Source organism: Vigna umbellata, chromosome 5 (genome assembly GCF_029865625.1).
Source record: "Vigna umbellata cultivar VRB3 chromosome 5, Vumbellata_1.0, whole genome shotgun sequence".
NCBI classification, from domain to species: domain Eukaryota; kingdom Viridiplantae; phylum Streptophyta; class Magnoliopsida; order Fabales; family Fabaceae; genus Vigna; species Vigna umbellata.
This window is the reverse complement of record NC_142169.1, coordinates 24,380,372-24,393,026: the sequence shown is the minus strand read 5'-3', so window position 1 is coordinate 24,393,026 and position 12,655 is coordinate 24,380,372. Positions and strand designations below refer to the sequence as shown.

General features: G+C 29.7%; 1 pseudogene; it reads left to right on the top strand.

Annotated features, from left to right (window-relative positions):
• Window positions 1–1,212: 1,212 nt before the first annotated feature.
• On the top strand, window positions 1,213–2,535 carry LOC124822879 (adenylate isopentenyltransferase 3, chloroplastic pseudogene; annotated as a pseudogene).
• Window positions 2,536–12,655: the final 10,120 nt, after the last annotated feature.

Genomic DNA, 12,655 nt, shown 5'->3' with positions numbered 1-12,655 from the left:
AAAGTAATGAAATCACAGTTGCAACTGCAAAGGCTATTTAGGACTTTCTGTGTACCATTTTGATGACTAGCCTAATTGTAATCGTACTTTGATCAGAACAAAGTCTTGCAAAGGCCATTGTTTTGTTTTACAGGATCACTGATCAATCAATTCAGTCATTTGTATATTAAAACTTGTTCTTAATACAGTTAATTAACTTGCATAAGCAATTTCCTGCTGCAGTAGTCATTTGGGTTTTCTCATTTTTATGAACCCAGGACCACATATTTGGTGTCTAAATATATGTGAAGAGAAATTTCATTTTGTAACAATTGAGTTAACCTGGTTTAAGAATTCAATAACGTGTGTAATAGTAGCTCAATAATTGACTGGATCACTGTTCCTAATCGTTTAAAAGTTATTCAAAATATCAACGTCGTAAATGTATCATAAAAGAAACGAATGTCCTTAGATAAATATTCCATCCGTACCATTGAATTTTACTTGAAATCACTTGAGCTATAGCTAGGTTTCTTCCGACATATTCACCCAAAAAAAGTGGTAACTAAAGTATTTCTGATTTATACAAACGCACAGTGTTTTGAAGTCTATCGAATCTGTGTCGTGATCGAGTAAAAGGCCATATATTTTAAGGCTATCTCGGTATAATCTTTTGAGATAGGAGCAAGATGCTAAGCAAGCTCAAACTCCTATACGTGTATAAGAGACAAAATCTCCAGATAATAAAAGAAGCGAATACCAAGATCTTATCACAACAATTTTATGCTCTACTACTTATACAGCCCCACCCTATAGAAAGAAAGAAAAAGAACCTTGTGCTCTCACGGTCCACTCATGTTTTTGCAGACACCTTAATTAGCTACCTTCCTCCTCAGAGAACATCATGTTTTGTTTCGTTTCTTTCATCTCACCACAAATCAATGTCTCTCTCTCTTTGTTTTTCAAAAAACAGGAAATAAATACTTTTACCTAATAATATCAGGCTTGAAAATCTCTGACCTGATAACAACATGCAGTTGAAAAGGGAAGATATGGGTTTGACCCGAGAGACCGCGCCACGAATTTAAACATTGGAATATATTGTGATGACCACCATATCTTCACTGATAATTATTCCTAGACCTTCTTTTACAATCTTCAAAAAATCGGTGCAGAGAGTGATATTTCATCCCTTTTACACCTATAAATACAAGCAACAACCAATGTTTTCAATCTCACATTTCATGACTAGGTTTCTTTTCAAAAACTTTAAACATACGTGATATATGCATTATAAAACTAAATAAATTTATTCTTCTTGTTTTCTCACTCTCACTTAGTTTAATTTCTGACCCTTTTACGAGCATGACTATGTCAGTGATGTGTCGACCAACACATCAGGCTCTGAAAAACGTTCCTTCCGGTGGACAAAGCCAGATGATGAGGCCAAAAGAGAAGGTGGTGCTGGTCATGGGAGCAACGGGGAGCGGGAAAACCAGGTTGTCGGTGGACTTAGCAACATGTTTTCCCTCAGAAATCATAAACTCTGACAAAATGCAAGTGTACGAAGGGCTTGAGATTGTCACCAACAAGGCCACCAAAGAGGAGCAGCGTGGGGTCCCACATCACCTCCTGGGGACGCAGAACCCCGACACCGAGTTCACGGCCTCCGACTTCTGCGACGCCGCTTCACGCGCCATCGAGTCTATAACGCGCCGCGACAAGGTTCCGATAGTGGTGGGAGGATCCAACTCGTACATGGAGGCCCTGGTGGATAGGTTCGGGCCGCGGTTCGAGTGGTGCTTTCTGTGGGTCGACGTGTCCGTGCCAGTGCTCTATTCCTACGTGGGGCAGCGCGTGGACCACATGCTCCGATGTGGAATGGTGAACGAGTTGAGACCGTTCTTCAACGTGAACGGCGATTACACGCGTGGGATAAGGAAGGCAATTGGGGTTTCTGAATTCCACCCGTACTTCCGGCGGGAGACGACGGCAAGCGGTGAGACGAGGATGAGGCTGCTGCAGGAGGCGGTGAGGGACGTGAAGGGGAACACGTGCGACTTGGCACGCAAGCAACTTGGGAGAATCCACATGCTCCGAAGTGAGGGGTGGAAGATCCACCGCGTTTGCGCCACGCCCGTGTTTCAGAAACGTGGCCGCGACGCCAATGAGGCTTGGAACAACATGGTGGCGAAACCCTGTGCCTCCATTGTTTCTCAGTTTCTCTACAGTTCTGCCAATTCTGCTTCTGGGAGAGTCGCGCCTTCTATGCAACCAAACTAATCAGTTAAACCTAATGCATCATTTTCTTTCGTCAACGTTTCAATCTTCATATTTGTGTGTACGAAGAGTATCGGTTGAAATTATTTGATAGTCTGAGATTGTCACATGTTCATGTTCTTGGTTGATCTCAACTTCACACGTAACCAAATTCATACCAGTTGATTATGTGTTTTGTTGAGATTTTCTCTGGATCATTTAGTCATTTTTTGTCTTTGCTTCTGTATTTAATCTCAGAAAAAAGAAAAAAATACCACTTCTGTTATTTATACTCCAGATATTATTGTGTTCATAAAACATGTCAATCAATTATATAAAATGGATTGAATGGTTGTCTCAAGTTATATCATCTTCCCACTCATCTGTTTTTGTTTTATCTGTTGGAAAAACTCTTGTTATAATTTTTTTTAAGATAATAAATATATTTACTTTGCTTTCAGTTTCATAAATATAATTGTACTTTTGGTCTAGATCACGCATGCCATTTTAGAATCTAAGGGTGCTTTTGTTTGATGAAGGTCAAATCTATTATTCCAGGAATATAAATTTGAGAATGTAGTACTCTTTAATTTGTCTGGAGTTCTAAGAAAATATTCTTGGGTGATGGTCATTCTCGAGAAAGTGAGATTATAACAAGATTTATTTCGATTTCGTTCTAATGGTGACACTTGGTAAATTTCATTCTAGTGACTAATTATATTTTCAATGTTTTAAAATTTCAAAATGTTTAAATCTAACCAACTATTCTAAAATTTAGCTAAAAACAAAATTTTAAATAATAACATTTTGAACACAAACATTCTCTAAGGGATAAAACTAGTCTTGAGGGTATCGAAATTAAGAAAATAGTAATTAAATAGAAGAGAAATAATAAAGAAATCAAAGAAAAGAGTAAGGAATGGATGAGTGTATAGGATATTGAAACAGGTCAGGAGTGGAAATTATGAGATAATTGAAAACTCAAAGTGTATCAAAAAAATTCATGAGACAAAAATTGAAGAAGTTACACAAAGGAAGAGGAAATATTAAGTAAAAGCAACTGATGCAACGGGATGGTTTTTTTTTCAATTATTCTAATTATTATGTATTTCTTTTTTATTTTATTTTGACTTAACTGTAAAAGAAATGATAGGAAAATATAAATAAGTTATTAGTTATGATAAAAAAAAGTATAACAAATTATATTTATAACAAAAATATTCTAAAAACATCACAAAGATAATGATCACAAAGAATAATGACAACTCTAGTCATGATAATTGTAACAATTTGAGTCAAATGTTTTGGTTAATTTCTTTTATCAATTTCTTTTTTTAATTTTTGACAATTTATTTTCCTTACATTTTACCTTTTTTGAATTTATCTTTTTGGTTTACTTATTTTCTCGTTAAACATATTATGTTTTAGTTCATCTTTGACAATATTTTCATTCACATCAATTAATTATCGGTGAGAAATACATAAATTCTAAACTAATATTCATATAAAAAGACAATTTAGTGAATTAAGTATATTCTTAAAATTTGTCCATAATGTAAATAGTTTTTACACCTAAATTATGTTAATTATAAAATCTTAAATTAAAATATTCTAATTTAGAGATTAAAAAAACAGTTTGTTTGCCAGTTCTATTATCACAAAAATCCACATCAAAGTTATTTGGTTCACTAAAAATACACTAAACAAGCATCGAATCAAATCCTCAAAAAGTAATTATAAATTCAGATAATTAAATTTTTTTATTAACACAATTAAAACAATACGAAAATCCCATCATTTCAATATTTGATGGGTACAAATGTGATTAAGTCTTCTATAAACATCATAATAAGAAAACATCATAAAAGTATATAACATAGCGTTGATCGATAAATTTGTATATTTAAAGTTTTCTTTTTCAATTTTACTCATAATTATGAGGAAAAAAAGTGATTTAACAATCTCCTTTCGTTTTATTATCACTTAAAAAGTTAAACGAACAGACAAACAAACAGAGAAAAACACGTATGATTTAGCTTTTTAGAGGTGGAGTTAATCAACTAGTTGATAATTTTACTCTACTTTTCCTATGTTAATTCGATGGCTTTTTCTTTAGAAAAAAAAAAAAGATGCTGTAAATGAGAGGAAAATGTTTCGTAGCACGAAAATTAATGTATATTCATTTCGGCAAAATTCAACCTTTAGACTTTGAGTACCAAGTATGATTACTGGAATCCTGATTGGTCAAATTAATATTACAAAGTTTTCATGCAAATGTTTTTTCTTTTTTAACTAAATCATATGACATGGGAAAAGAGAAAAAATAATTTAAACTTTTCTTTTTCTTTGTTTACACTGTGATCCCGACTCTTTAATTTTTAATTTGTGAGAATTTAAGAGTCTTTAAAATTATTTTTTTCTTTTTATTTTAAGATTAATTACACTATTTATCATAACTTTAAGAAGATAAAAAAATTCAGGTTAATATTTAGAATCAACTTGACGAACCAATCGAAAATTATCCACTAAACAATATTGGGTTTAATTAATCAATCGGCATTTTACCTATTTTCACACAACCTCTTATCCTTAGTCCATTATAAGGTTACAAAATAAATATATAAACCTTATAAAAAATAGATTATTTCCACTTAAAGAATTTAAAATGTTACCCATCTATTAATTATGAAATTTCACCAGTGGAAACACCCATCAATGTTTCATAATATACATAATAAAGTTATAATACTAACCTTATAATATTTTTTTAACCAACAAGTTTTGTATCTTGAAAATTCTTGAATTAATTGTCTTAAACATCTTTATCAAATTTGGAAGAAAAACACAATTTTTTGTCTCTAAAAAATGTGTTGCATCTTATTGAGAATCTTTACAAGTAACTATCGAAAGTTTCACTTGAATTTCACAAGTAAAGTTACACTCTGCTTAGATCCTTCGTCATAACATTAACAAAGTTTAACATTCATCATTAACTTCATGACCCAATTGAAAATGATCCTAATAGACTAAACAACATTGGCTTAATGAACTACGTACCACATTGAAATAAACAATTTTCTATCAGTTTATAAGTTTTATTCTTTATTCACATTTTTTTATATATTTATAACAATTTGATGAGTCTTTTCCAAAGTTGAGAAAAGAATAATATACAAGAGGTTAAGTTTCCAACACGCTTTGGAAAATGTTTTCTAAGGTGTTTCAATCATATAGCTTACATTTCAAACAAGACAGGGAAAGTTTAGTCTTTATTTTGAATTACCAATAAAATAGATGTTGGAAAGGTTTTTACAATCGGTAAAAAAGTATATTTAGAAGAAAAGTTAGAAAAGAAGTTCTGTCACAGAATACTTTTAGACTTAAATGTACGCTCGAACATTGATAGTATAGCATGCATGTAACTTAAAGCAACAAAATGGGTAAAAAGGTAATAAAAGAAGAAACAAAGAAATCGGCGTGGATTATCTACCGCAGCTGACCATTGACCACTTTCTGTTTTTTTTTTTTATTCTTCTTATATTTAGTTATTAATTTACATTCAAATGTAATTTACAGTAAATAATTCTAATTATCCTCAATTTGTTAAATTTATTAATACAAAGTTATTCTTTTTTAGCATTACACTAATTTTCCATATTAGAAAACATACCATGTGTCCTTATTAAGGAAAGTCCGAGTTTTTTTTATCAACAAATATATAATAATAATAACTATTACTATTATTTTATTTTACATTTTTTTGGCACCCCAACGTATGTATAAATCAATCTAAAAATATTGTATACATATAAGATTGTTATCTTCTTCAGAGATATCCTCCAAGTATGAACTTTGAAAGTAAGGATTTTGATGCACATTTGATCTACTTATCATAACATGCTTGTATATGTGGTGGGTTGTGTAAATAGTATGTTAATGGTATGATGTGTATGATTTATGTGTATCATATTATATGATAATTCTTTCTAAATTATTTCATCTCTTTATGTGTTTGTGCGAACTGTTATATTCCTATATGCGATATAGGAAGAGATAATTTTAGAGGTTGTAGTGAAGAGTTTTTTCTTTTTATTTTTTAGGCCATCATTTTAGAAACTTTTATATTTTATTGTTGTGTAATATAAATTTTGTATGTAAATGATGTATGATATGGTGTATACCCACTAGTGTCACACAAAATACAGGCAAATATATCTTAGTCTAAGAATTAAAGTCAACTTAATACGATCAGTTTATATATGAATATTTAATTTTGGAAACTAAAAAAAGTTTTTAATTTTAATTTGGCTCTCTTGATGTTGATAGTCATAATTAATAGCAATCTGTTATGGTATATAACTGCCACTTCTTGTGTATATGAATCTTGTGCTGGAACATGTGCTTGATTCAAATATTGTAATTTTAATGAATTTTTTTTCCAATAAAAAATATACCTCGAACTGTTTTCTCTTATGAGTTGAAGAGTAAATATAAAATAATTTAATAATATTTTAATTAAAACGTATTTATTTACAAAATAGAAAAAAAGGCCTGCAAATATATGGGATTTTAATATGATATTAGTTATTTCTACACTGCAAAAGGTTACAAAAATTCATTCTTTTCAACGGAAATAATTACACCTGATTTATTTTTCAAAACATTTAAACTGAATTTATGTTTACCTAAACAATTAATTTTTAAGGCCTAATATATATTCTGTGTTGAAATTTGACCGAATGTAAAGGTTTTGTTTTTAAATGTTTGTTTAATAATAGACCAAGTACATCATAGTAATAATTAACATGTGAACAAAAACATTATTAAGATTTAAATTCATCAACCCACAAAAACTTAAAAATTAATTACTCTTTTAACTGATCAACAAAGGTAAAATCAAAGGTGTCTTTGTCTCCCAAGTCATAGATATAAAAGGTGACTAAGGTACATCTTTTTATGGAAAAGGATTTTTAACTGGGTGACAAATTTATGTGTTTTGGGACATTTTCCATCGGATGAAGCTTTGAGTATTTTGGAATTAAAATGAAGAAACATGTATCTTTTTGTTCCTTTTACCAGTTTAGTATAAAGTGGCTAACTGGTTACATGTTATGATGTTGATGTCCCAAAACTGTTTTAACTAGACGTCTGGTTTAGGTAGTGGTACCTGAAATATGATTACTTTGTGGTTACTATAATTTCGACGAATTAAGATAGAGAGAATATATGTGAAAGTATTTTGGACATACAGTCAAGATGATTATTACTTGATTACTCTTGACTTTCTTTTTTTCATAAATTGTGACTCTTGACTGAATATAAAGAAGATTGATTATTGTATAGTTGAATTATGTATGATCATTCACTTTTTTTTCTTTAATTTAGATGATGAAAAGTGAGAAAATAAAAATTAAAACAAGAAAAATTGTAGTGTAGGTGGTCAAATATCCCTCAACCCTATTAACTATGACCTTAATATGATTGACTAACCAAATACATATCAGATACTTCATGTTGAATACCCTCTATCAGATACTTTATATTCAATAAAGGCCGCATGCTGGTTACCAAATACTCTATAAAGGATAAACTTACTATTGAAGACGAGGAACTTCACTTTAAAAGAGTAAGCTCAATATGTCTTATAGCGCGTATCGATGGCTAGACACTGAGTGTCAGGTTCTCAACCAAAGACTAGGTGTCATCTGCTGATAGACGACGTGCTTTTCACCGGAGTCGAGTGTTGGCTACCGGTACTTATCTCTGCCTACAAAGACATCAACATACCATGTAACTTAGTCAAAGCTGATTGTAGAACGCCACAAGTAAAATGACCATTGGAACAATGGGCCCATATTCGAGACCCATCCAAGTAAAGGTCCATGGTCAGTGAAATATTCTTATAAATATTATTTTAATCAAGTTTTGACTTCATTTTTTCATTAATCATACTTTAACTCCAAACACTGATTTAAGCATAAGAAAATCTTATGTGAGCACTCTACCTACTCATCTTGTAGAGGACAAGTAAGGAAGAACGAATAAAGTTTGTAAGATAATATTGAGTAAGAAAAGTTTGTGACTTTAACGAACGAGTACCAAGATAACGAGGAAAGTTTGAAGGACTAATACTGAGTACGATAAGTTTGTAAAATGGAAAAAAAATCTTTGCAGAATACCTTTTGTAAGTAAAAAATAATTATAATAAAAATTAAAATTGTTTAGGTTAAATAAATAAAAAAGAAAAGTAAAATAGTTCATTCATTATTGGATATTGATTTTAATTATTAACTATCATTACTATAATAATATAAAAGACCATTACTTATGTGTTCATTAGTAAGGGTTTTAAAATTCTTCTTAGAGCGGTGCTCACTGCACCTCACTTGTCTCGCCCTGCACCTCTCAATTCACAGTTTTGCCCTTCTTCATTTAATAAAATAATAATTGTAAAAATCCTCCACCCCTTTCTCTTCTCATCTCTTCTTTGTCGCATTTCATCTCTGAAACCCTACACCCCCTTTCTTTCTCTCTCTACTGGGGCTTCTCCCTTCCTCCCCTCCTCCATGACCATTTCTTTTTATGGTTATTGAGTCAGACATATGGAAACCTACTACTCCGCCATTAACTTGTTGTAGTGTTTTTTCTTTGTGGCATTTTGAAGACAATTAAAATGTTTTGTTAAAGGTGAGATTTTTTTGGAACAGGTTATGAGGGTGGGGTGCTGGAGAGAGGCGGTGGGGTTGGAGGAGGAGAATAGGGCGTTGATGGAGATGCGAATTCAACAGTAGAAGGTGTCGGCAGAGATCGAGCATATAGGTGGTGCGCAGGGAAGTGCGGTTGAGAGGGTTGCGGTTCGTCTTCACCGCACGTGGAGCTGCGGTTCGCCTTCTCCTTCTCCGCTTTTGGAGCTGCGGTTCGTCTTCTCCTTCTCCGAACTTGGAGCTGCGGTCTGTCTTCCACTTGGAGCTACTACTGGGAGTTGGAATTGGAATTTAGTGTTTTTTTATTGCTTTTCTTTTTTTTTACTTTGTTATATTTAATTGAATTTTTATTTGATTTGTTTTAAATTTAGAATTTGTATTTTAGATATTATATATTATTTAGTATTTTTTATATTTATTTTTAATATTAATTTTGTTTAAAAAATATATGTATGAAATACTATTTTAGTATATTAAATTTAATTTTGTTAATAAGATGAGGTGCATGTAGGGATTAAAACATCAGAGTTAAGGATTGTTGATGGTTGAAAAATTATTATTTTATTAAATGAAGAAGAATAAAACTGTCAATTGGGAGGTGGAGATGAGAGATGTGAGGTATAGGGAGCAACGATCTTCTTATGTAACGTATGACATAGGTCTCTTCCGGGGATGGGAGGTCATCCGCACACTGCATCCACTTCCGTGCCGCTGAACTTACAAACCGCTCTGTCACAAAATTTTCATCTTAATTCTAAGAAATTAATCTTTACATAATTACATTTATATTCTTCTTAGAGAAAAATAAATAAATAGAGTGAAAGTGTAAAATGATTACAAATGACATTCGATGAATAAATACACGTAAAGAGGATTTTAAAACATTTTCTAAAAGGGCCCCAAAAAGTAATGTTAATCAATTATAAGATATAATGAATTATGATTATATATATAGTGAATTGTGTTAATCCCATTGTTAACACTTTTTACGCATTTCTTTTATATTTTCTGCAAAAAGTTTTGGTGTCTCTCTTTCTTGTTTTATAAGCTTATGTTTCACGAAACCAAACAAGAATGCCTCAACTTCTCCGAGTTTTTTGTTCTTCTAACATGAACTTTGAAGGGATGCAATTTTTTTATGTAAAGTCTGAAAAAAATGTATAATATGTATCACTCGTGTAATAATAGTCTTAATAATTTCTATAGTTTTTAGTTTGTTAGTTTCGTTATAATTAATAATGAGAATGTTGGTTGATTATTTTAATTAGAGATGACAATGGTATGATAGTGTCCATATGTTACGTGATTCGTAAAAAAAATTAATATATTACCAAATATTTTATTTATTAGAATATTCTTTAATTTTTTAAAAACATAAATATATGTAGATATTTGTAAATATTTAAAAAAAGACATTTTATAAACTTTTAAAATAAAATATAAATGAAATTAAAAAATATAAAATATAATATAAATTATATTTAATCTAATAAAATATAAATTAACTTTTAATTTTAATTAAATTTAACTTAATAAATTTAAATTAAATTTAAATTTATATTTTTATGGAGAACAAATATCTATAGGTACAGATAATATGATACTACTCTAATACATCAATTAATCGGTATTAAAATATTTATTATTCACATATGATATATCCACAATTATTCACCACAAATATTATCTAAGCGAAAAGATGAGTAATTTTGTCTACTTTAGTTTCTTCTCTTTTTCTAGATAGTTTCTTTTGTTATAATATAAAATTGATATTTGTGATTATTTTAATATTATCTAAATTATCTAAAGGTATATATATATATATATATATATATATATATATATATATATATATATATATATATATATATTTATTTATTTATTTATTTATTTATTTATTGTGTAATGAAAATATATATTTCAAGATAACTTAGTATTAAAAAGATTTTTTTGTTCAACATGGTAATTAACGTAAAAATATGACTGATGGTAGTTTTGTAAATAAATATTAAATTACAATATTAATTGGCGTCAGAATTCCTAATTTCTGACAATATGATGTTGAAACCTTAGTTTTAGACATCAAAACCAGACTACATTTGTTGGTTTTATGTTTTTCAGATTGATAAAACTCAAAAATGATTTATTTATTAAAAAAAAAATGAAAATGATGTCGAAGTGCCTTTATGAACTTATTTAACATCTAAAATAACAATTTTGAGACATTAATTAACACAAAAAAATAAACATTTTCAGACGATCCAAGATAATCATTTTTTGACGTCTATAAATAGTTATTTTCAACCGTTAATATCTCAAAATAGTCATTTTAATATAAATTAATGACTTTCGATGAGTAATTTTTGGACATTAAAAATAAAATTACCAATGTGATAGCCATTTTTGTATTAATGTAATAAAATATATTATATATCTCATATTAATTAAAAATATGATAAAATTATATAATATAATTAAAAATTATATTATATAATTAATACAAATATTAATTTATAAATTATTTTTTAAATTAAGTTAAATTTAAAATCCAGACATTAATAATATAATAAATTTAGAACAAAATTTGATGTGGTCAAACATTACTGCTATTCTTGGAGGACTTTGACCAAGATAACTGCATATTTTTTGTAGACAAGGAATGATGGTGAAGAAGAAAAGAAACGAAAGAGAATTGGAAACAATTGAAACCAAACAGGATCCATTTAAGATTACGAGCCACCAGTGCTTTTCACCTTTGTCATCATCAAAGCTGCAAAAGGAAAAACGCCATATTAATGTAAACAGAGGTAATTAATGTTGTTGTGTCGACCTCATAATTGTAAAATGGTTGTCGGTGTAATTTCATAAATGCTTGAAACGCAAACGAATTAAGCGGATAGTATGGGAATGTTGTTGCTAAAGCGCCAACCAGCTTTTGGAATTTTTGTTAATAGTACTCCGTAGTATTATTACTCCTTTTTTTTAGACTTAAGCAAGTTCTTTTACATATTTTGATTTATTCACATGGGAATGTTCTAAGCAACAAAAGGGCTTGCCGACTGTTGACTACGGAGAGTGTAATGGGCGGTGGGTGCAAGTGACTCTCAACTTTCAAGAAATTGATTAATGAGACTATTTAGATTGACTTTAATAAAAGGCCAAACTCGTATTCTAGGATATCTTAGCATTGAGATTGAGGTAATAATACTTATGATCAAGACTTTAATAGTGATGATACTTATACTTATATTGATGTTTCTTTTATTATTTATATATGTTAAGAAATACACGGTGAAATAATTTTTGTATTGATCAAAGAATCATTGTAAAATTTGGAAATATAGTATTAATTATATAATAAACATATAAATTCGATACATAACTGAAACACAATTCAAAATATTTTTATATTTCGAAGCAACTCTTCTGTTGTTCGTGGTACTCGTACAGTTTATAAGATTATTTAAATCATCTAACAATACCATCAGTCATGCATTAAAAAGGTATTATATAATATTTTTTAAATGTTATCTAAATACGATATGTTGGGTTTACGTCAGGACACATGAATTTAAAGGCAAAATATAGATGAATTTTTTTTTGAATTACTAAAACTTTTAAATAACATGTAGTGATCCTGTCATCGATCATAGAAGATGATTTGTTCAATGAGTTTGAAATATGCGACATATGCGAACAGAGAAAAAGATGTA